The 21,039-nt window shown below is 41.6% G+C and overlaps 1 protein-coding gene, 7 non-coding genes and 33 pseudogenes across 8 annotated transcripts in view; all 41 read left to right on the plus strand.

Annotated features, from left to right (window-relative positions):
• Positions 1 to 21,039, plus strand: part of LOC129157530 (zinc finger protein 420) — a 281,855-nt gene that overhangs the window by 92,257 nt on the left and 168,559 nt on the right. The gene's annotated exons all lie outside the window — the stretch shown is intronic.
• Positions 751 to 869, plus strand: LOC129157715 (5S ribosomal RNA; annotated as a pseudogene).
• LOC129158817 (5S ribosomal RNA) lies at positions 1,222 to 1,340 on the plus strand (annotated as a pseudogene).
• On the plus strand, positions 1,695 to 1,813 carry LOC129157862 (5S ribosomal RNA; annotated as a pseudogene).
• On the plus strand, positions 2,167 to 2,285 carry LOC129157620 (5S ribosomal RNA; annotated as a pseudogene).
• On the plus strand, positions 3,112 to 3,230 carry LOC129158348 (5S ribosomal RNA; annotated as a pseudogene).
• Positions 3,584 to 3,702, plus strand: LOC129157720 (5S ribosomal RNA; annotated as a pseudogene).
• On the plus strand, positions 4,056 to 4,174 carry LOC129158165 (5S ribosomal RNA; annotated as a pseudogene).
• LOC129157621 (5S ribosomal RNA) lies at positions 4,529 to 4,647 on the plus strand. The gene has a single exon (XR_011519310.1). It is a non-coding gene; the product is annotated as a 5S ribosomal RNA (ribosomal RNA).
• LOC129158533 (5S ribosomal RNA) lies at positions 5,003 to 5,121 on the plus strand. Its single transcript, XR_011519336.1, has one exon. It is a non-coding gene; the product is annotated as a 5S ribosomal RNA (ribosomal RNA).
• On the plus strand, positions 5,475 to 5,593 carry LOC129158421 (5S ribosomal RNA; annotated as a pseudogene).
• LOC129158042 (5S ribosomal RNA) lies at positions 5,949 to 6,067 on the plus strand (annotated as a pseudogene).
• LOC129158103 (5S ribosomal RNA) lies at positions 6,421 to 6,539 on the plus strand. The gene has a single exon (XR_011519337.1). It is a non-coding gene; the product is annotated as a 5S ribosomal RNA (ribosomal RNA).
• LOC129157927 (5S ribosomal RNA) lies at positions 6,894 to 7,012 on the plus strand. Its single transcript, XR_011519311.1, has one exon. It is a non-coding gene; the product is annotated as a 5S ribosomal RNA (ribosomal RNA).
• LOC129158482 (5S ribosomal RNA) lies at positions 7,366 to 7,484 on the plus strand (annotated as a pseudogene).
• Positions 7,839 to 7,957, plus strand: LOC129158131 (5S ribosomal RNA; annotated as a pseudogene).
• Positions 8,783 to 8,901, plus strand: LOC129158676 (5S ribosomal RNA; annotated as a pseudogene).
• LOC129157828 (5S ribosomal RNA) lies at positions 9,257 to 9,375 on the plus strand (annotated as a pseudogene).
• On the plus strand, positions 9,729 to 9,847 carry LOC129157857 (5S ribosomal RNA). The gene has a single exon (XR_008560740.2). It is a non-coding gene; the product is annotated as a 5S ribosomal RNA (ribosomal RNA).
• On the plus strand, positions 10,202 to 10,320 carry LOC129158394 (5S ribosomal RNA). Its single transcript, XR_011519313.1, has one exon. It is a non-coding gene; the product is annotated as a 5S ribosomal RNA (ribosomal RNA).
• Positions 10,674 to 10,792, plus strand: LOC129157937 (5S ribosomal RNA; annotated as a pseudogene).
• LOC129158802 (5S ribosomal RNA) lies at positions 11,618 to 11,736 on the plus strand (annotated as a pseudogene).
• On the plus strand, positions 12,092 to 12,210 carry LOC129158092 (5S ribosomal RNA; annotated as a pseudogene).
• On the plus strand, positions 12,564 to 12,682 carry LOC129157796 (5S ribosomal RNA; annotated as a pseudogene).
• LOC129158174 (5S ribosomal RNA) lies at positions 13,037 to 13,155 on the plus strand. Its single transcript, XR_011519314.1, has one exon. It is a non-coding gene; the product is annotated as a 5S ribosomal RNA (ribosomal RNA).
• Positions 13,509 to 13,627, plus strand: LOC129158478 (5S ribosomal RNA; annotated as a pseudogene).
• On the plus strand, positions 13,982 to 14,100 carry LOC129158869 (5S ribosomal RNA; annotated as a pseudogene).
• On the plus strand, positions 14,454 to 14,572 carry LOC129158079 (5S ribosomal RNA; annotated as a pseudogene).
• LOC129158693 (5S ribosomal RNA) lies at positions 14,926 to 15,044 on the plus strand (annotated as a pseudogene).
• LOC129158182 (5S ribosomal RNA) lies at positions 15,399 to 15,517 on the plus strand (annotated as a pseudogene).
• On the plus strand, positions 15,871 to 15,989 carry LOC129157595 (5S ribosomal RNA; annotated as a pseudogene).
• On the plus strand, positions 16,345 to 16,463 carry LOC129158221 (5S ribosomal RNA; annotated as a pseudogene).
• Positions 16,818 to 16,936, plus strand: LOC129158870 (5S ribosomal RNA; annotated as a pseudogene).
• Positions 17,292 to 17,410, plus strand: LOC129158080 (5S ribosomal RNA; annotated as a pseudogene).
• Positions 17,767 to 17,885, plus strand: LOC129158694 (5S ribosomal RNA; annotated as a pseudogene).
• Positions 18,242 to 18,360, plus strand: LOC129158183 (5S ribosomal RNA; annotated as a pseudogene).
• On the plus strand, positions 18,715 to 18,833 carry LOC129157596 (5S ribosomal RNA; annotated as a pseudogene).
• Positions 19,189 to 19,307, plus strand: LOC129158222 (5S ribosomal RNA; annotated as a pseudogene).
• LOC129157954 (5S ribosomal RNA) lies at positions 19,662 to 19,780 on the plus strand (annotated as a pseudogene).
• On the plus strand, positions 20,137 to 20,255 carry LOC129158023 (5S ribosomal RNA; annotated as a pseudogene).
• LOC129158102 (5S ribosomal RNA) lies at positions 20,599 to 20,717 on the plus strand (annotated as a pseudogene).

Here is a 21,039-nt window from a genome sequence, read left to right on the forward strand (position 1 = left end):
TTTAAAGCCAGGTGTTCCACACGAACTGCACACACTTGTTGGTAATAAACCTCCTTTGATTTGTCCCTAGCAATAATGTCTCAGTGCTGGCATTTTAGAGACAAGAAATGGGGTGGGAGCCGATTGTTACTCGAAAAAAGAGCAACAGTGATGAAGACAACTGTTTAACTTAGCCTTTTACCTCCATATGCAAGAATCTAGTCTTTGCAGTGGGCGACACAATCATACTTTGACAAATACACAAGGGATTTTTCAGAGATTTTTCAAAAATTGTCCTTCGCTTACGGCCATACCACCCTGAAAAAGCCCAATCCTGTCTGATCTCGGAAGCAATCCAGGGTTGGGCCTGGTCAGGACCTGTATGGGAGACTTGGGAATACCAGGTCCTATAAGCTTTCTCACTAATTTGTTATAAAATACAATTTTTTTCACTTCACCACAGCTTTGAACAGCTTCGTCATTGAATAATTTTAAAGCCAGGTGTTCCACACGAACTGCACACACTTGTTGGTAATAAACCTCCTTTGATTTGTCCCTAGCATTAATGTCTCAGTGCTGGCATTTTAGAGACAAGAAATGGGGTGGGAGCCAATTGTTAGAGTCTAAAGAAGAGCAACAATGATGAAGACAACTGTTTAACTTAGCCTTTTACCTCTATATGCAAGAATCTAGTCTTTGCAGTGGGAGACACAATTATACCTTGACAAATACACAAGGGATTTTTCAGAGATTTTTCAAGGAATTTCCTTCGCTTACGGCCATTCCACCCTGAAAAAGCCCCATCCCGCCTGATCTCGGAAGCAATCAAGGGTTGGGCCTGCTCAGTACCTGTATGGGAGACCTCTTGGGAATACCAGGTGCTGTAAGCATTTTCACTAATTTGTTATAAAATACCGTTTTTTCACTTCACCACATCTTTGAACAGCTTCGTCATTGAATAATTTTAAAGCCAGGTGTTCCACACGAACTGCACACACTTGTTGGTAATAAACCTCCTTTGATTTGTCCCTAGCAATAATGTCTCAGTGCTGGCATTTTAGAGACAAGAAATGGGGTGGGAGCCGATTGTTACTCGAAAAAAGAGCAACAGTGATGAAGGCAACTGTTTAACTTAGCCTTTTACCTCTGTATGCAAGAATCTAGTCTTTGCAGTGGGCGACACAATCATACCTTGACAAATACACAAGGGATTTTTCAGAGATTTTTCAAGGTTTTTCTATCGCTTAAAGCCATACCACCCTGAAAAAGCCCGATCCCGTCTGATCTCGGAAGCAATCCAGGGTTGGGCCTGGTCAGTACCTGTATGGGAGACCTCTTGGGAATACCAGGTGCTGTAAGCTTTTTCACTAATTTGTTATAAAATACAGTTTTTTTCACTTCACCACAGCTTTGAACAGGTTCCTCATTGAATAATTTTAAAGCCAGGTGTTCCACACGAACTGCACACACTTGTTGGTAGTAAACCTCCTTTGATTTGTCCCTAGCAATAATGTCTCAGTGCTGGCATTTTAGAGACAAGAAATGGGGTGGGAGCCAATTGTTAGAGTCTAAAGAAGAGCAACATGCTGAAGACAACTGTTTAACTTAGCCTTTTCCCTCCATATGCAAGAATCTAGTCTTTGCAGTGGGCGACACAATCATACCTTGACAAATACACAAGGGATTTTTCAGAGATTTTTCAAGGAATTTCCTTCGCTTACGGCCATACCACCCTGAAAAAGCCCGATCCAGTCTGATCTTGGAAGCAATCCAGGGTTGCGCCTGGTCAGTACCTGTATGGGAGACCTCTTGGGAATACCAGGTGCTGTAAGCTTTTTCACTAATTTGTTATAAAATACAGTTTTTTTCACTTCACCACATCTTTGAACAGTTTCGTCATTGAATAATTTTAAAGCCAGGTGTTCCACACGAACTGCACACACTTGTTGGTAATAAACCTCCCTTGATTTGTCCCTACCAATAATGTCTCAGTGCTGGCATTTTAGAGACAAGAAATGGGGTGGGAGCCGATTGTTACTCGAAAAAAGAGCAACAGTGATGAAGACAACTGTTTAACTTAGCCTTTTACCTCCATATGCAAGAATCTAGTCTTTGCAGTGGGCGACACAATCATACTTTGACAAATACACAAGGGATTTTTCAGAGAATTTTCAAAGTTTGTCCTTCGCTTACGGCCATACCACCCTGAAAAAGCCCAATCCCGTCTGATCTCGGAAGCAATCCAGGGTTGGGCTTGGTCAGTACCTGTATGGGAGACCTCTTGGGAATACCAGGTGCTGTAAGCTTTTTCACTAATTTGTTATAAAATACAATTTTTTTCACTTCACCACAGCTTTGAACAGCTTCGTCATTGAATAATTTTAAAGCCAGGTGTTCCACACGAACTGCACACACTTGTTGGTAATAAACCTCCTTTGAGTTGTCCCTAGCAATAATGTCACAGTGCTGGCATTTTAGAGACAAGAAATGGGGTGGGAGCCGATTGTTACTCGAAAAAAGAGCAACAGTGATGAAGACAACTGTTTAACTTAGCCTTCTACCTCCATATGCAAGAATCTAGTCTTTGCAGTGGGCGAAACAATCATACTTTGACATATACACAAGGGATTTTTCAGAGATTTTTCAAGGTGTGTCCTTCGCTTACGGCAACACGACCCTGAAAAAGCCCGATCCCGTCTGATCTGGGAAGCATTCCACGGTTGGGCCTGGTTAGTACCTGTATGGCAGACCTCTTGGGAATACCAGGTGCTGTAAGCTTTTTCACTAATTTGTTATAAAATACAGTTTTTTTCACTTCACCACATCTTTGAACAGTTTCGTCATTGAATAATTTTAAAGCCAGGTGTTCCACACGAACTGCACACACTTGTTGGTAATAAACCTCCTTTGATTTGTCCCTAGCAATAATGTCTCAGTGCTGGCATTTTAGAGACAAGGAATGGGGTGGGAGCAAATTGTTAGAGTCTAAAGAAGAGCAACATGATGAAGACAACTGTTTAACTTAGCCTTTTACCTCCATATGCAAGAATCTAGTCTTTGCAGTGGGCGACACAATCATACCTTGACAAATACACAAGGGATTTTTCAGAGATTTTTCAAGGAATTTCCTTCGCTTACGGCCATACCACCCTGAAAAAGCCCGATCATGTCTGATCTCGAAAGCAATCCAGGGTTGGGCCTGGTCAGTACCTGTATGGGAGACCTCTTGGGAATACCAGGTACTGTGAGCTTTTTCTCTAATTTGTTATAAAATACAGTTTTTTTCACTTCACCACATCTTTGAACAGTTTCGTCATTGAATAATTTTAAAGCCAGGTGTTCCACACAAACTGCACACACTTGTTGGTAATAAACCTCCTTTGATTTGTCCCTAGCAATAATGTCTCAGTGCTGGCATTTTAGAGACAAGAAATGGGGTGGGAGCCGATTGTTACTCGAAAAAATAGCAACAGTGATGAAGACAACTGTTTAACTTAGCCTTTTACCTCCATATGCAAGAATCTAGTCTTTTCAGTGGGCGACACAATCATACTTTGACAAATACACAAGGGATTTTTCAAAGATTTTTCAAGGCTTTTCCATCGCTTACGGCCATACCACCCTGAAAAAGCCCGATCCCGTCTGATCTCGGAATCAATCCAGGGTTGGGCCTGGTCAGTACCTGTATGGGAGACCTCTTGGGAATACCAGGTGCTGCAAGTTTTTTCACAAATTTGTTATAAAATACAGTTTTTTTCACTTCACCACATCTTTGAACAGCTTCGTCATTGAATAATTTTAAAGCCAGGTGTTCCACACGAACTGCACACACTTGTTGGTAATAAACCTCATTTGATTTGTCCCTAGCAATAATGTCTCAGTGCTGGCATTTTAGAGACAAGAAATGGGGTGGGAGCCGATTGTTACTCGAAAAAAGAGCAACAGTGATGAAGGCAACTGTTTAACTTAGCCTTTTACCTCTGTATGCAAGAATCTAGTCTTTGCAGTGGGCGACACAATCATACCTTGACAAATACACAAGGGATTTTTCAGAGATTTTTCAAGGTTTTTCTATTGCTTACAGCCATACCACCCTGAAAAAGCCCGACCCCGTCTGATCTCGGAAGCAATCCAGGGTTGGGCCTGGTCAGTACCTGTATGGGAGACCTCTTGGGAATACCAGGTGCTGTAAGCTTTTTCACTAATTTGTTATAAAATACAGTTTTTTTCACTTCACCACAGCTTTGAACAGGTTCCTCATTGAATAATTTTAAAGCCAGGTGTTCCACACGAACTGCACACACATGTTGGTAGTAAACCTCCTTTGATTTGTCCCTAGCAATAATGTCTCAGTGCTGGCATTTTAGAGACAAGAAATGGGGTGGGAGCCAATTGTTAGAGTCTAAAGAAGAGCAACATGCTGAAGACAACTGTTTAACTTAGCCTTTTCCCTCCATATGCAAGAATCTAGTCTTTGCAGTGGGCGACACAATCATACCTTGACAAATACACAAGAGATTTTTCAGAGATTTTTCAAGGAATTTCCTTCGCTTACGGCCATACCACCCTGAAAAAGCCCGATCCCGTCTGATCTCGGAAGCAATCCAGGGTTGGGCCTGGTCAGTACCTGTATGGGAGACCTCTTGGGAATACCAGGTGCTGTAAGCTTTTGCACTAATTTGTTATGAAATACAATTTTTTTCACTTCACCACAGCTTTGAACAGCCTCGTCATTGAATAATTTTAAAGCCAGGTGTTCCACACGAACTGCACACACTTGTTGGTAATAAACCTCCTTTGATTTGTCCCTAGCAATAATGTCTCAGTGCTGGCATTTTAGAGACAAGAAACGGGGTGGGAGCCAATTGTTAGAGTCTAAAGAAGAGCAACAATGATGAAGACAACTGTTTAACTTAGCCTTTTACCTCTATATGCAAGAATCTAGTCTTTGCAGTGGGCGACACAATCATACCTTGACAAATACACAAGGGATTTTTCAGAGATTTTTCAAGGTCTTTCCATTGCTTACAGCCATACCACCCTGAAAAAGCCCGATCCCGTCTGATCTCGGAAGCAATCCAGGGTTGGGCCTGGTCAGTACCTGTATGGGAGACCTCTTGGGAATACCAGGTGCTGTAAGCTTTTTCACTAATTTGTTATAAAATACAGTTTTTTTCACTTCACCACATCTTTGAACAGCTTCGTCATTGAATAATTTTAAAGCCAGGTGTTCCACACGAACTGCACACACTTGTTGGTAATAAACCTCCTTTGATTTGTCCCTAGCAATAATGTCTCAGTGCTGGCATTTTAGAGACAAGAAATGGGGTGGGAGCCGATTGTTACTCGAAAAAAGAGCAACAATGATGAAGACAACTGTTTAACTTAGCCTTTTACCTCCATATGCAAGAATCTAGTCTTTGCAGTGGGCGACACAATCATACTTTGACAAATACACAAGGGATTTTTCAGAGATTTTTCAAAGATTGTCCTTCGCTTACGGCCATACCACCCTGAAAAAGCCTAATCCCGTCTGATCTCGGAAGCAATCCAGGGTTGTTCCTGGTCAGTACCTTTATGGGAGACCTCTTGGGAATACCAGGTGCTGTAAGCTTAATCACTAATTTGTTATAAAATACAGTTTTTTTCACTTCACCACATCTTTGAACAGTTTCGTCATTGAATAATTTTAAAGCCAGGTGTTCCACAGGAATTGCACACACTTGTTGGTAATAAACCTCCTTTGATTTGTCCCTAGCATTAATGTCTCAGTGCTGGCATTTTAGAGACAAGAAATGGGGTGGGAGCCAATTGTTAGAGTCTAAAGAAGAGCAGCAATGATGAAGACAACTGTTTAACTTAGCCTTTTACCTCTATATGCAAGAATCTGGTCTTTGCAGTGGGCGACACAATCATACTTTGACAAATACACAAGGGATTTTTCAAAGATTTTTCAAGGATTTTCCATCGCTTACGGCCATACCACCCTGAAAAAGCCCGATCCCGTCTGATCTCGGAATCAATCCAGGGTTGGGCCTGGTCAGTACCTGTATGGGAGACCTCTTGGGAATACCAGGTGCTGCAAGTTTTTTCACTAATTTGTTATAAAATACAGTTTTTTTCACTTCACCACATCTTTGAACAGCTTCGTCATTGAATAATTTTAAAGCCAGGTGTTCCACACGAACTGCACACACTTGTTGGTAATAAACCTCCTTTGATTTGTCCCTAGCAATAATGTCTCAGTGCTGGCATTTTAGAGACAAGAAATGGGGTGGGAGCCGATTGTTACTCGAAAAAAGAGCAACAGTGATGAAGGCAACTGTTTAACTTAGCCTTTTACCTCTGTATGCAAGAATCTAGTCTTTGCAGTGGGCGACACAATCATACCTTGACAAATACACAAGGGATTTTTCAGAGATTTTTCAAGGTTTTTCTATTGCTTACAGCCATACCACCCTGAAAAAGCCCGATCCCGTCTGATCTCGGAAGCAATCCAGGGTTGGGCCTGGTCAGTACCTGTATGGGAGACCTCTTGGGAATACCAGGTGCTGTAAGCTTTTTCACTAATTTGTTATAAAATACAGTTTTTTTCACTTCACCACAGCTTTGAACAGGTTCCTCATTGAATAATTTTAAAGCCAGGTGTTCCACACGAACTGCACACACATGTTGGTAGTAAACCTCCTTTGATTTGTCCCTAGCAATAATGTCTCAGTGCTGGCATTTTAGAGACAAGAAATGGGGTGGGAGCCAATTGTTAGAGTCTAAAGAAGAGCAACATGCTGAAGACAACTGTTTAACTTAGCCTTTTCCCTCCATATGCAAGAATCTAGTCTTTGCAGTGGGCGACACAATCATACCTTGACAAATACACAAGGGATTTTTCAGAGAATTTTCAAGGAATTTCCTTCGCTTACGGCCATACCACCCTGAAAAAGCCCGATCCCGTCTGATCTCGGAAGCAATCCAGGGTTGGGCCTGGTCAGTACCTGTATGGGAGACCTCTTGGGAATACCAGGTGCTGTAAGCTTTTGCACTAAATTGTTATGAAATACAATTTTTTTCACTTCACCACATCTTTGAACAGCTTCGTCATTGAATAATTTTAAAGCCAGGTGGTCCACACGAACTGCACACACTTGTTGGTAATAAACCTCCTTTGATTTGTCCCTAGCAATAATGTCTCAGTGCTGGCATTTTAGAGACAAGAAATGGGGTGGGAGCCGATTGTTACTCGAAAAAATAGCAACAGTGATGAAGACAACTGTTTAACTTAGCCTTTTACCTCCATATGCAAGAATCTAGTCTTTTCAGTGGGCGACACAATCATACCTTGACATATACACAAGGGATTTTTCAGAGATTTTTCAAGGTTTGTCCTTCGCTTACGGCCATACCACCCTGAAAAAGCCCGACCCCGTCTGATCGGGGAAGCAATCCAGGGTTGGGCCTGGTCAGTACCTGTATGGCAGACCTCTTGGGAATACCAGGTGCTGTAAGCTTTTTCACTAATTTGTTATAAAATACAGTTTTTTTCACTTCACCACATCTTTGAACAGTTTCGTCATTGAATAATTTTAAAGCCAGGTGTTCCACACGAACTGCACACACTTGTTGGTAATAAACCTCCTTTGATTTGTCCCTAGCAATAATGTCTCAGTGCTGGCATTTTAGAGACAAGAAATGGGGTGGGAGCCAATTGTTAGAGTCTAAAGAAGAGCAACATGCTGAAGACAACTGTTTAACTTAGCCTTTTCCCTCCATATGCAAGAATCTAGTCTTTGCAGTGGGCGACACAATCATACCTTGACAAATACACAAGGGATTTTTCAGAGATTTTTCAAGGAATTTCCTTCGCTTACGGCCATACCACCCTGAAAAAGCCCGATCCCGTCTGATCTCGGAAGCAATCCAGGGTTGGGCCTGGTCAGTACCTGTATGGGAGACCTCTTGGGAATACAAGGTGCTGTAAGCTTTTTCACTAATTTGTTATAAAATACAGTTTTTTTCACTTCACCACATCTTTCAACAGTTTCGTCATTGAATAATTTTAAAGCCAGGTGTTCCACACGAACTGCACACACTTGTTGGTAATAAACCTCCTTTGATTTGTCCCTAGCAATAATGTCACAGTGCTGGCATTTTAGAGGCAAGAAATGGGGTGGGAGCCGATTGTTACTCGAAAAAAGAGCAACAGTGATGAAGACAACTGTTTAACTTAGCCTTCTACCTCCATATGCAAGAATCTAGTCTTTGCAGTGGGCGACACAATCATACTTTGACATATACACAAGGGATTTTTCATAGATTTTTCAAGGTGTGTCCTTCGCTTACGGCAACACGACCCTGAAAAAGCCCGATCCAGTCTGATCTGGGAAGCATTCCTGGGTTGGGCCTGGTCAATACCTGTATGGCAGACTTCTTGGGAATACCAGGTGCTGTAAGCTTTTTCACTAATTTGTTATAAAATACATTTTTTTTCACTTCACCACATCTTTGAACAGTTTCGTCATTGAATAATTTTAAAGCCAGGTGTTCCACACGAACTGCACACACTTGTTGGTAATAAACCTCCTTTGATTTGTCCCTAGCAATAATGTCTCAGTGCTGGCATTTTAGAGACAAGAAATGGGGTGGGAGCCGATTGTTACTCGAAAAAAGAGCAACAATGATGAAGACAACTGTTTAACTTAGCCTTTTACCTCCATATGCAAGAATCTAGTCTTTGCAGTGGGCGACACAATCATACTTTGACAAATACACAAGGGATTTTTCAGAGATTTTTCAAAGATTGTCCTTCGCTTACGGCCATACCACCCTGAAAAAGCCCAATCCCGTCTGATCTCGGAAGCAATCCAGGGTTGTTCCTGGTCAGTACCTTTATGGGAGACCTCTTGGGAATACCAGGTGCTGTAAGCTTAATCACTAATTTGTTATAAAATACAGTTTTTTTCACTTCACCACATCTTTGAACAGTTTCGTCATTGAATAATTTTAAAGCCAGGTGTTCCACACGAATTGCACACACTTGTTGGTAATAAACCTCCTTTGATTTGTCCCTAGCATTAATGTCTCAGTGCTGGCATTTTAGAGACAAGAAATGGGGTGGGAGCCAATTGTTAGAGTCTAAAGAAGAGCAGCAATGATGAAGACAACTGTTTAACTTAGCCTTTTACCTCTATATGCAAGAATCTGGTCTTTGCAGTGGGCGACACAATCATACTTTGACAAATACACAAGGGATTTTTCAAAGATTTTTCAAGGATTTTCCATCGCTTACGGCCATACCACCCTGAAAAAGCCCGATCCCGTCTGATCTCGGAATCAATCCAGGGTTGGGCCTGGTCAGTACCTGTATGGGAGACCTCTTGGGAATACCAGGTGCTGCAAGTTTTTTCACTAATTTGTTATAAAATACAGTTTTTTTCACTTCACCACATCTTTGAACAGCTTCGTCATTGAATAATTTTAAAGCCAGGTGTTCCACACGAACTGCACACACTTGTTGGTAATAAACCTCCTTTGATTTGTCCCTAGCAATAATGTCTCAGTGCTGTCATTTTAGAGACAAGAAATGGGGTGGGAGCCGATTGTTACTCGAAAAAAGAGCAACAGTGATGAAGGCAACTGTTTAACTTAGCCTTTTACCTCTGTATGCAAGAATCTAGTCTTTGCAGTGGGCGACACAATCATACCTTGACAAATACACAAGGGATTTTTCAGAGATTTTTCAAGGTTTTTCTATTGCTTACAGCCATACCACCCTGAAAAAGCCCGATCCCGTCTGATCTCGGAAGCAATCCAGGGTTGGGCCTGGTCAGTACCTGTATGGGAGACCTCTTGGGAATACCAGGTGCTGTAAGCTTTTTCACTAATTTGTTATAAAATACAGTTTTTTTCAATTCACCACAGCTTTGAACAGGTTCCTCATTGAATAATTTTAAAGCCAGGTGTTCCACACGAACTGCACACACATGTTGGTAGTAAACCTCCTTTGATTTGTCCCTAGCAATAATGTCTCAGTGCTGGCATTTTAGAGACAAGAAATGGGGTGGGAGCCAATTGTTAGAGTCTAAAGAAGAGCAACATGCTGAAGACAACTGTTTAACTTAGCCTTTTCCCTCCATATGCAAGAATCTAGTCTTTGCAGTGGGCGACACAATCATACCTTGACAAATACACAAGGGATTTTTCAGAGATTTTTCAAGGAATTTCCTTCGCTTACGGCCATACCACCCTGAAAAAGCCCGATCCCGTCTGATCTCGGAAGCAATCCAGGGTTGGGCCTGGTCAGTACCTGTATGGGAGACCTCTTGGGAATACCAGGTGCTGTAAGCTTTTGCACTAAATTGTTATGAAATACAATTTTTTTCACTTCACCACATCTTTGAACAGCTTCGTCATTGAATAATTTTAAAGCCAGGTGGTCCACACGAACTGCACACACTTGTTGGTAATAAACCTCCTTTGATTTGTCCCTAGCAATAATGTCTCAGTGCTGGCATTTTAGAGACAAGAAATGGGGTGGGAGCCGATTGTTACTCGAAAAAAGAGCAACAGTGATGAAGACAACTGTTTAACTTAGCCTTTTACCTCCATATGCAAAAATCTAGTCTTTGCAGGGGGCGACACAATCATACTTTGACAAATACACAAGGGATTTTTCAGAGATTTTTCAAGGAATTTCCTTCGCTTACGGCCATACCACCCTGAAAAAGCCCGATCCCGTCTGATCTCGGAAGCAATCCAGGGTTGGGCCTGGTCAGTACCTGTATGGGAGACCTCTTGGGAATACAAGGTGCTGTAAGCTTTTTCACTAATTTGTTATAAAATACAGTTTTTTTCACTTCACCACATCTTTCAACAGTTTCGTCATTGAATAATTTTAAAGCCAGGTGTTCCACACGAACTGCACACACTTGTTGGTAATAAACCTCCTTTGATTTGTCCCTAGCAATAATGTCACAGTGCTGGCATTTTAGAGGCAAGAAATGGGGTGGGAGCCGATTGTTACTCGAAAAAAGAGCAACAGTGATGAAGACAACTGTTTAACTTAGCCTTCTACCTCCATATGCAAGAATCTAGTCTTTGCAGTGGGCGACACAATCATACTTTGACATATACACAAGGGATTTTTCATAGATTTTTCAAGGTGTGTCCTTCGCTTACGGCAACACGACCCTGAAAAAGCCCGATCCAGTCTGATCTGGGAAGCATTCCTGGGTTGGGCCTGGTCAATACCTGTATGGCAGACTTCTTGGGAATACCAGGTGCTGTAAGCTTTTTCACTAATTTGTTATAAAATACATTTTTTTTCACTTCACCACATCTTTGAACAGTTTCGTCATTGAATAATTTTAAAGCCAGGTGTTCCACACGAACTGCACACACTTGTTGGTAATAAACCTCCTTTGATTTGTCCCTAGCAATAATGTCTCAGTGCTGGCATTTTAGAGACAAGAAATGGGGTGGGAGCCGATTGTTACTCGAAAAAAGAGCAACAATGATGAAGACAACTGTTTAACTTAGCCTTTTACCTCCATATGCAAGAATCTAGTCTTTGCAGTGGGCGACACAATCATACTTTGACAAATACACAAGGGATTTTTCAGAGATTTTTCAAAGATTGTCCTTCGCTTACGGCCATACCACCCTGAAAAAGCCCAATCCCGTCTGATCTCGGAAGCAATCCAGGGTTGTTCCTGGTCAGTACCTTTATGGGAGACCTCTTGGGAATACCAGGTGCTGTAAGCTTAATCACTAATTTGTTATAAAATACAGTTTTTTTCACTTCACCACATCTTTGAACAGTTTCGTCATTGAATAATTTTAAAGCCAGGTGTTCCACAGGAATTGCACACACTTGTTGGTAATAAACCTCCTTTGATTTGTCCCTAGCATTAATGTCTCAGTGCTGGCATTTTAGAGACAAGAAATGGGGTGGGAGCCAATTGTTAGAGTCTAAAGAAGAGCAGCAATGATGAAGACAACTGTTTAACTTAGCCTTTTACCTCTATATGCAAGAATCTGGTCTTTGCAGTGGGCGACACAATCATACTTTGACAAATACACAAGGGATTTTTCAAAGATTTTTCAAGGATTTTCCATCGCTTACGGCCATACCACCCTGAAAAAGCCCGATCCCGTCTGATCTCGGAATCAATCCAGGGTTGGGCCTGGTCAGTACCTGTATGGGAGACCTCTTGGGAATACCAGGTGCTGCAAGTTTTTTCACTAATTTGTTATAAAATACAGTTTTTTTCACTTCACCACATCTTTGAACAGCTTCGTCATTGAATAATTTTAAAGCCAGGTGTTCCACACGAACTGCACACACTTGTTGGTAATAAACCTCCTTTGATTTGTCCCTAGCAATAATGTCTCAGTGCTGGCATTTTAGAGACAAGAAATGGGGTGGGAGCCGATTGTTACTCGAAAAAAGAGCAACAGTGATGAAGGCAACTGTTTAACTTAGCCTTTTACCTCTGTATGCAAGAATCTAGTCTTTGCAGTGGGCGACACAATCATACCTTGACAAATACACAAGGGATTTTTCAGAGATTTTTCAAGGTTTTTCTATTGCTTACAGCCATACCACCCTGAAAAAGTCCGATCCCGTCTGATCTCGGAAGCAATCCAGGGTTGGGCCTGGTCAGTACCTGTATGGGAGACCTCTTGGGAATACCAGGTGCTGTAAGCTTTTTCACTAATTTGTTATAAAATACAGTTTTTTTCAATTCACCACAGCTTTGAACAGGTTCCTCATTGAATAATTTTAAAGCCAGGTGTTCCACACGAACTGCACACACATGTTGGTAGTAAACCTCCTTTGATTTGTCCCTAGCAATAATGTCTCAGTGCTGGCATTTTAGAGACAAGAAATGGGGTGGGAGCCAATTGTTAGAGTCTAAAGAAGAGCAACATGCTGAAGACAACTGTTTAACTTAGCCTTTTCCCTCCATATGCAAGAATCTAGTCTTTGCAGTGGGCGACACAATCATACCTTGACAAATACACAAGGGATTTTTCAGAGATTTTTCAAGGAATTTCCTTCGCTTACGGCCATACCACCCTGAAAAAGCCCGATCCCGTCTGATCTCGGAAGCAACCCAGGGTTGGGCCTGGTCAGTACCTGTATGGGAGACCTCTTGGGAATACCAGGTGCTGTAAGCTTTTGCACTAAATTGTTATGAAATACAATTTTTTTCACTTCACCACATCTTTGAACAGCTTCGTCATTGAATAATTTTAAAGCCAGGTGGTCCACACGAACTGCACACACTTGTTGGTAATAAACCTCCTTTGATTTGTCCCTAGCAATAATGTCTCAGTGCTGGCATTTTAGAGACAAGAAATGGGGTGGGAGCCGATTGTTACTCGAAAAAATAGCAACAGTGATGAAGACAACTGTTTAACTTAGCCTTTTACCTCCATATGCAAGAATCTAGTCTTTTCAGTGGGCGACACAATCATACCTTGACATATACACAGGGGATTTTTCAGAGATTTTTCAAGGTTTGTCCTTCGCTTACGGCCATACCACCCTGAAAAAGCCCGACCCCGTCTGATCTGGGAAGCAATCCAGGGTTGGGCCTGGTCAGTACCTGTATGGCAGACCTCTTGGGAATACCAGGTGCTGTAAGCTTTTTCACTAATTTGTTATAAAATACAGTTTTTTTCACTTCACCACATCTTTGAACAGTTTCGTCATTGAATAATTTTAAAGCCAGGTGTTCCACACGAACTGCACACACTTGTTGGTAATAAACCTCCTTTGATTTGTCCCTAGCAATAATGTCTCAGTGCTGGCATTTTAGAGACAAGAAATGGGGTGGGAGCCAATTGTTAGAGTATAAAGAAGAGCAACATGCTGAAGACAACTGTTTAACTTAGCCTTTTCCCTCCATATGCAAGAATCTAGTCTTTGCAGTGGGCGACACAATCATACCTTGACAAATACACAAGGGATTTTTCAGAGATTTTTCAAGGAATTTCCTTCGCTTACGGCCATACCACCCTGAAAAAGCCCGATCCCGTCTGATCTCGGAAGCAATCCAGGGTTGGGCCTGGTCAGTACCTGTATGGGAGACCTCTTGGGAATACAAGGTGCTGTAAGCTTTTTCACTAATTTGTTATAAAATACATTTTTTTTCACTTCACCACATCTTTGAACAGTTTCGTCATTGAATAATTTTAAAGCCAGGTGTTCCACACGAACTGCACACACTTGTTGGTAATAAACCTCCTTTGATTTGTCCCTAGCAATAATCTCTCAGTGCTGGCATTTTAGAGACAAGAAATGGGGTGGGAGCCGATTGTTACTCGAAAAAAGAGCAACAGTGATGAAGGCAACTGTTTAACTTAGCCTTTTACCTCTGTATGCAAGAATCTAGTCTTTGCAGTGGGCGACACAATCATACCTTGACAAATACACAAGGGATTTTTCAGAGATTTTTCAAGGTTTTTCCATCGCTTACAGCCATACCACCCTGAAAAAGCCTGGTCCTGTCTGATCTCGGAAGCAATCCAGGGTTGGGCCTGGTCAGTACCTGTATGGGAGACCTCTTGGGAATACCAGGTGCTGTGAGCTTTTTCACTAATTTGTTATAAAATACATTTTTTTTCACTTCACCACATCTTTGAACAGTTTCGTCATTGAATAATTTTAAAGCCAGGTGTTCCACACGAACTGCACACACTTGTTGGTAATAAACCTCCTTTGATTTGTCCCTAGCAATAATCTCTCAGTGCTGGCATTTTAGAGACAAGAAATGGGGTGGGAGCCGATTGTTACTCGAAAAAAGAGCAACAGTGATGAAGGCAACTGTTTAACTTAGCCTTTTACCTCTGTATGCAAGAATCTAGTCTTTGCAGTGGGCGACACAATCATACCTTGACAAATACACAAGGGATTTTTCAGAGATTTTTCAAGGTTTTTCCATCGCTTACAGCCATACCACCCTGAAAAAGCCTGGTCCTGTCTGATCTCGGAAGCAATCCAGGGTTGGGCCTGGTCAGTACCTGTATGGGAGACCTCTTGGGAATACCAGGTGCTGTAAGCTTTTTCACTAATTTGTTATAAAATACAGTTTTTTTCACTTCACCACATCTTTGAACAGCTTCGTCATTGAATAATTTTAAAGCCAGGTGTTCCACACGAACTGCACACAGTTGTTGGTAATAAACCTCCTTTGATTTGTCCCTAGCAATAATGTCTCAGTGCTGGCATTTTAGAGACAAGAAATGGGGTGGGAGCAAATTGTTAGAGTCTAAAGAAGAGCAACATTATGAAGACAACTGTTTAACTTAGCCTTTTACCTCCATATGCAAGAATCTAGTCTTTGCAGTGGGCGACACAATCATACCTTGACAAATACACAAGGGATTTTTCAGAGATTTTTCAAGGAATTTCCTTCGCTTACGGCCATACCACCCTGAAAAAGCCCGATCATGTCTGATCTCGGAAGCAATCCAGGGTTGGGCCTGGTCAGTACCTGTATGGGAGACCTCTTGGGAATACCAGGTGCTGTGAGCTTTTTCACTAATTTGTTATAAAATACAGTTTTTTTCACTTCACCACATCTTTGAACAGTTTCGTCATTGAATAATTTTAAAGCCAGGTGTTCCACACAAACTGCACACACTTGTTGGTAATAAACCTCCTTTGATTTGTCCCTAGCAATAATGTCTCAGTGCTGGCATTTTAGAGACAAGAAATGGGATGCGAGCCGATTGTTACTCGAAAAAAGAGCAACAGTGATGAAGACAACTGTTTAACTTAGCCTTTTACCTCCATATGCAAGAATCTAGTCTTTGCAGTGGGCGACACAATCATACTTTGACAAATACACAAGGGATTTTTCAGAGATTTTTCAAAGATTGTCCTTTGCTTACGGCCATACCACCCTGAAAAAGCCCAATCCCGTTTGATCTCGGAAGCAATCCAGGGTTGGGCCTGGTCAGTACCTGTATGGGAGACCTCTTGAGAATACCAGGTGCTGTAAGCTTTTGCACTAATTTGTTATAAAATACAATTTTTTTCACTTCACCACAGCTTTGAACAGCTTCGTCATTGAATAATTTTAAAGCCAGGTGTTCCACACGAACTGCACACACTTGTTGGTAATAAACCTCCTTTGATTTGTCCCTAGCAATAATGTCTCAGTGCTGGCATTTTAGAGACAAGAAATGGGGTGGGAGCCAATTGTTAGAGTCTAAAGAAGAGCAACAATGATGAAGACAACTGTTTAACTTAGCCTTTTACCTCCATATGCAAGAATCTGGTCTTTGCAGTGGGTGACACAATCATACCTTCACAAATACACAAGGGATTTTTCAGAGATTTTTCAAGGTTTTTCCATCACTTACGGCCATACCACCCTGAAAAAGCCCGATCCCGTCTGATCTCGGAAGCAATCCAGGGTTGGGCCTGGTCAGTACCTGTATCGGAGACCTCTTGGGAATACCAGGTGCTGTAAGATTTTTCACTAATTTGTTATAAAATACAGTTTTTTTTCACTTCACCACATCTTTGAACAGCTTCGTCATTGAATAATTTTAAAGCCAGGTGTTCCACACGAACTGCACACACTTGTTGGTAATAAACCTCCTTTGATTTTTCCCTAGCAATAATGTCTCAGTGCTGGCATTTTAGAGACAAGAAATGGGGTGGGAGCCGATTGTTACTCGAAAAAAGAGAAACAGTGATGAAGACAACTGTTTAACTTAGCCTTTTACCTCCATATGCAAGAATCTAGTCTTTGCAGTGGGCGACACAATCATACTTTGACAAATACACAAGGGATTTTTCAGAGATTTTTCAAGGTTTTTCCATCGCTTACAGCCATACCACCCTGAAAATGTCCTATCCCATCTGAACTTGGAATCAATCCAGGGTTGGGCCTGGTCAGTCCCTGTATGGGAGACCTCTTGGGAATACCAGGTGCTGTAAGCTTTTTCACTAATTTGTTACAAAATACAGTTTTTTTCACTTCACCACAGCTTTGAACAGCTTCGTCATTGAATAATTTTAAAGCCAGGTGTTCCACACGAACTGCACACACTTGTTGGTAATAAACGTCCTTTGATTTGTCCCGAGCAATAATGTCTCAGTGCTGGCACTTTAGAGACAAGAAATGGGGTGGGAGCCAATTGTTAGAGTCTAAAGAAGAGCAACAGTGATGAAGACAACTGTTTAACTTAGCCTTTTACCTCCATATGCAAGAATCTGGTCTTTGCAGTGGGCGACACAATCATACCTTGACAAATACACAAGGGATTTTTCAGAGATTTTTCAAAGTTTTTCCTTCGCTTACGGCCATACCACCCTGAAAAAGCCCGATCCCGTCTGATCCCGGAAGCAATCCAGGATTGGGCCAGGTCAGTACCTGTATGGGAGACCTCTCGGGAATTCCAGGTGCTGTAAGCTTTTTCACTAATTTGTTATAAAATACAGTTTTTTTCACTTCACCACATCTTTGAACAGTTTCGTCATTGAATAATTTTAAAGCCAGGTGTTCCACACGAACTGCACACACTTGTTGGTAATAAACCTCCTTTGATTTGTCCCTAGCAATAATGTCTCAGTGCTGGCATTTTAGAGACAAGAAATGGGGTGGGAGCCAATTGTTAAGAGTCTAAAGAAGAGCAACATTGATGAAGACAACTGTTTAACTTAGCCTTTTACCTCCATATGCAAGAATCTGGTCTTTGCAGTGGGTGACACAATCATACCTTGACAAATACACAAGGGATTTTTCAGAGATTTTTCAAGGTTTTTCCATCACTTACGGTCATACCACCCTGAAAAAGCCCGATCCCGTCTGATCTCGGAAGCAATCCAGGGTTGGGCCTGGTCAGTACCTGTATCGGAGACCTCTTGGGAATACCAGGTGCTGTAAGATTTTTCACTAATTTGTTATAAAATACAGTTTTTTTTTTCACTTCACCACATCTTTGAACAGCTTCGTCATTGAATAATTTTAAAGCCAGGTGTTCCACACGAACTGCACACACTTGTTGGTAATAAACCTCCTTTGATTTGTCCCTAGCAATAATGTCTCAGTGCTGGCATTTTAGAGACAAGAAATGGGGTGGGAGCCGATTGTTACTCGAAAAAAGAGCAACAGTGATGAAGACAACTGTTTAACTTAGCCTTTTACCTCCATATGCAAGAATCTAGTCTTTGCAGTGGGCGACACAATCATACTTTGACAAATACACAAGGGATTTTTCAGAGATTTTTCAAGGTTTTTCCATCGCTTACAGCCATACCACCCTGAAAATGTCCTATCCAATCTGAACTTGGAATCAATCCAGGGTTGGGCCTGGTCAGTACCTGTATGGGAGACCTCTTGGGAATACCAGGTGCTGTAAGCTTTTTCACTAATTTGTTATAAAATACAGTTTTTTTCACTTCACCACATCTTTGAACAGCTTCGTCATTGAATAATTTTAAAGCCAGGTGTTCCACACGAACTGCACACACTTGTTGGTAATAAACCTCCTTTGATTTGTCCCTAGCAATAATGTCTCAGTGCTGGCATTTTAGAGACAAGAAATGTGGTGGGAGCCAATTGTTAGAGTCTAAAGAAGAGCAACATGATGAAGACAACTGTTTAACTTAGCCTTTTACCTCCATATGCAAGAATCTAGTCGTTGCAGTGGGCGACACAATCATACCTTGACAAATACACAAGGGATTTTTCAGAGATTTTTCAAGGAATTTCCCTCGCTTACGGCCATACCACCCTGAAAAAGCCCGATCCCGTCTGATCTCTGAAGCTATCCAGGGTTGGGCCTTGTCAGTACCTGTATGGGAGACCTCTTGGGAATACCAGGTGCTGTAAGCTTTTTCACTAATTTGTTATAAAATACAGTTTTTTTTTCACTTCACCACATCTTTGAACAGCTTCGTCATTGAATAATTTTAAAGCCAGGTGTTCCACACGAACTGCACACACTTGTTGGTAATAAACCTCCTTTGATTTGTCCCTAGCAATAATGTCTCAGTGCTGGCATTTTAGAGACAAGAAATGGGGTGGGAGCCGATTGTTACTCGAAAAAAGAGCAACAGTGATGAAGACAACTGTTTAACTTAGCCTTTTGCCTCCATATGCAAGAATCTGGTCTTTGCAGTGGGAAACACATTCATACCTTGACAAATACACAAGGGATTTTTCAGAGATTTTTCAAGGTTTTTCCTTCCCTTACGGCCATACCACCCTGAAAAAGCCCGATCCCGTCTAAACTTGGAAGCAATCCAGGATTGGGCCTGGTCAGTACCTGTATGGGAGACCTCTTGGGAATACCAGGTGCTGTAAGCTTTTTCACTAATTTGTTTTAAATACAGTTTTTTTCACTTCACCACAGCTTTGAACAGCTTCGTCATTGAATAATTTTAAAGCCAGGTGTTCCACACGAACTGCACACACTTGTTGGTAATAAACGTCCTTTGATTTGTCCCTAGCAATAATGTCTCAGTGCTGGCACTTTAGAGACAAGAAATGGGGTGGGAGCCAATTGTTAGAGTCTAAAGAAGAGCAACAGTGATGAAGACAACTGTTTAACTTAGCCTTTTACCTCCATATGCAAGAATCTGGTCTTTGCAGTGGGCGACACAATCATACCTTGACAAATACACAAGGGATTTTTCAGAGATTTTTCAAAGTTTTTCCTTCGCTTACGGCCATACCACCCTGAAAAAGCCCGATCCCGTCTGATCCCGGAAGCAATCCAGGACTGGGCCTGGTCAGTACCTGTATGGGAGACCTCTCGGGAATTCCAGGTGCTGTAAGCTTTTTCACTAATTTGTTATAAAATACAGTTTTTTTCACTTCACCACATCTTTGAACAGTTTCGTCATTGAATAATTTTAAAGCCAGGTGTTCCACACGAACTGCACACACTTGTTGGTAATAAACCTCCTTTGATTTGTCCCTAGCAATAATGTCTCAGTGCTGGCATTTTAGAGACAAGAAATGGGGTGGGAGCCAATTGTTAAGAGTCTAAAGAAGAGCAACATTGATGAAGACAACTGTTTAACTTAGCCTTTTACCTCCATATGCAAGAATCTGGTCTTTGCAGTGGGCGACACAATCATACTTTGACAAATACACAAGGGATTTTTCAGAGATTTTTCAAGGTTTTTTCATCGCTTACGGCCATACCACCCTGAAAAATCCTGACCCTGTCTGATCTCGGAATCAATCCAGGGTTGGGCCTGTTCAGTACCTGTATGGGAGACCTCTTGGGAATACCAGGTGCTGTAAGCTTTTTCACTAATTTGTTATAAAATATAGTTTTTTTTCACATCAGCACATCTCGTTGTTGAATAATTTTAAAGCCAGGTGTTCCACACAACCTGCACACACTTGTTTGTAATAAACTTCCTTTGATTTGTCCCTAGCAGTAATGTCTCAAGGCAGGCATTTTAGAGACAAGAAATGGGGTGGGAGCCGATTGTTACTCTAAAGAAGAGCAACAATGATGAAAACAACTGTTTAACTTAGCCTTTTACCTCCATATGCAAGAATCTGGTCTTTGCAGTGGGAAACACAATCATACCTTGACAAATACACAAGGGATTTTTCAGAGATTTTTCAAGGTTTTTCCTTCCCTTACGGCCATACCACCCTGAAAAAGCCCGATCCCGTCTAAACTTGGAAGCAATCCAGGATTGGGCCTGGTCAGTACCTGTATGGGAGACCTCTTGGGAATACCAGGTGCTGTAAGCTTTTTCACTAATTTGTTTTAAATACAGTTTTTTTCACTTCACCACAGCTTTGAACAGCTTCGTCATTGAATAATTTTAAAGCCAGGTGTTCCACACGAACTGCACACACTTGTTGGTAATAAACCTCCTTTGATTTGTCCCTAGCAATAATGTCTCAGTGCTGGCATTTTAGAGACAAGAAATGGGGTGGGAGCCAATTGTTAAGAGTCTAAAGAAGAGCAACATTGATGAAGACAACTGTTTAACTTAGCCTTTTACCTCCATATGCAAGAATCTGGTCTTTGCAGTGGGTGACACAATCATACCTTGACAAATACACAAGG

The sequence above is a fragment of the Nothobranchius furzeri genome, chromosome 2 (genome assembly GCF_043380555.1).
Source record: "Nothobranchius furzeri strain GRZ-AD chromosome 2, NfurGRZ-RIMD1, whole genome shotgun sequence".
Taxonomy (NCBI): domain Eukaryota; kingdom Metazoa; phylum Chordata; class Actinopteri; order Cyprinodontiformes; family Nothobranchiidae; genus Nothobranchius; species Nothobranchius furzeri.